Genomic DNA, 2659 nt, shown 5'->3' on the forward strand with positions numbered 1-2659 from the left:
ATATCTCTGGGTATGTCTCAGTAGATAGTAACCTTTAGGAGGTCTATATCTCTGGGTATGTCTCAGTAGATAGTAACCTTTAGGTCTATATCTCTGGGTATGTCTCAGTAGATAGTAACCTATAGGAGGTCTATATCTCTGGGTATGTCTCAGTAGATAGTAACCTTTAGTCTATATCTCTGGGTATGTCTCAGTAGATAGTAACCTTTAGGTCTATATCTCTGGGTATGTCTCAGTAGATAGTAACCTATAGGAGGTCTATATCTCTGGGTATGTCTCAGTAGATAGTAACCTTTAGGCTATATCTCTGGGTATGTCTCAGTAGATAGTAACCTTTAGGTCTATATCTCTGGGTATGTCTCAGTAGATAGTAACCTTTAGGAGGTCTATAACTCTGGGTATGTCTCAGTAGATAGTAACCTTTAGGAGGTCTATATCTCTGGGTATGTCTCAGTAAATAGTAACCTTTAGTAGGTCTATATCTCTGGGTATGTCTCAGTAGATAGTAACCTTTAGGAGGTCTATAACTCTGGGTATGTCTCAGTAGATAGTAAACTTTAGGAGGTCTATAACTCTGGGTATGTCTCAGTAGATAGTAACCTATAGGAGGTCTATATCTCTGGGTATGTCTCAGTAGATAGTAACCTTTAGTCTATATCTCTGGGTATGTCTCAGTAGATAGTAACCTTTAGGTCTATATCTCTGGGTATGTCTCAGTAGATAGTAACCTTTAGGAGGTCTATAACTCTGGGTATGTCTCAGTAGATAGTAACCTTTAGGAGGTCTATATCTCTGGGTATGTCTCAGTAAATAGTAACCTTTAGTAGGTCTATATCTCTGGGTATGTCTCAGTAGATAGTAACCTTTAGGAGGTCTATAACTCTGGGTATGTCTCAGTAGATAGTAACCTTTAGGAGGTCTATAACTCTGGGTATGTCTCAGTAGATAGTAACCTTTAGGAGGTCTATAACTCTGGGTATGTCTCAGTAGATAGTAACCTTTAGGTCTATATCTCTGGGTATGTCTCAGTAGATAGTAACCTTTAGGTCTATATCTCTGAGTATGTCTCAGTAGATAGTAACCTTTAGGTCTATATCTCTGGGTATGTCTCAGTAGATAGTAACCTTTAGGAGGTCTATATCTCTGGGTATGTCTCAGTAGATAGTAACCTTTAGTCTATATCTCTGGGTATGTCTCAGTAGATAGTAACCTTTAGGAGGTCTATATCTCTGGGTATGTCTCAGTAGATAGTAACCTTTAGGAGGTCTATAACTCTGGGAATGTCTCAGTAGATAGTAACCTTTAGGTCTATATCTCTGGGTATGTCTCAGTAGATAGTAACCTTTAGGAGGTCTATATCTCTGGGTATGTCTCAGTAGATAGTAACCTTTAGTAGGTCTATATCTCTGGGTATGTCTCAGTAGATAGTAACCTTTAGGAGATCTATAACTCTGGGTATGTCTCAGTAAATAGTAACCTTTAGTAGGTCTATATCTCTGGGTATGTCTCAGTAGATAGTAACCTTTAGGAGGTCTATAACTCTGGGTATGTCTCAGTAGATAGTAACCTTTAGGAGGTCTATAACTCTGGGTATGTCTCAGTAGAGAGTAACCTTTACGAGGTCTATAACTCTGGGTATGTCTCAGTAGATAGTAACCTTTAGGTCTATATCTCTGGGTATGTCTCAGTAGATAGTAACCTTTAGGTCTATATCTCTGAGTATGTCTAAGTAGATAGTAACCTTTAGGAGGTCTATATCTCTGGGTATGTCTCAGTAGATAGTAACCTTTAGGAGGTCTATAACTCTGGCTATGTCTCAGTAGAAAGTAAGCTTTAGGTCTATATCTCTGGGTTTGTCTCAGTAGATTGTAACCTTTAGTCTATATCTCTGGGTATGTCTCAGTAGATAGTAACCTTTAGGTCTATAACTCTGGGTATGTCTCAGTAGATAGTAACCTCTAGGTCTATATCTCTGGGTATGTCTCAGTAGATAGTAACCTTTAGGAGGTCTATATCTCTGGGTACGTCTCAGTAGATAGTAACCTTTAGGTCTATAACTCTGGGTATGTCTCAGTAGATAGTAACCTCTAGGTCTATATCTCTGGGTATGTCTCAGTAGATAGTAACCTTTAGGAGGTCTATATCTCTGGGTACGTCTCAGTAGATAGTAACCTTTAGGTCTATAACTCTGGGTATGTCTCAGTAGATAGTAACCTCTAGGTCTATATCTCTGGGTATGTCTCAGTAGATAGTAACCTTTAGGAGGTCTATATCTCTGGGTATGTCTCAGTAGATAGTAACCTTTAGGAGGTCTATATCTCTGGGTATGTCTCAGTAGATAATAACCTTTAGGTCTATATCTCTGGGTATGTCTCAGTAGATAGTAACCTTTAGGAGGTCTATATCTCTGGGTACGTCTCAGTAGATAGTAACCTTTAGGTCTATAACTCTGGGTATGTCTCAGTAGATAGTAACCTCTAGGTCTATATCTCTGGGTATGTCTCAGTAGATAGTAACCTTTAGGAGGTCTATATCTCTGGGTATGTCTCAGTAGATAGTAACCTTTAGGAGGTCTATATCTCTGGGTATGTCTCAGTAGATAATAACCTTTAGGTCTATATCTCTGGGTATGTCTCAGTAGATAGTAACCTTTAGGAGG

Source organism: Oncorhynchus clarkii, unplaced genomic scaffold, assembly GCF_045791955.1.
Source record: "Oncorhynchus clarkii lewisi isolate Uvic-CL-2024 unplaced genomic scaffold, UVic_Ocla_1.0 unplaced_contig_5650_pilon_pilon, whole genome shotgun sequence".
NCBI lineage: Eukaryota > Metazoa > Chordata > Actinopteri > Salmoniformes > Salmonidae > Oncorhynchus > Oncorhynchus clarkii.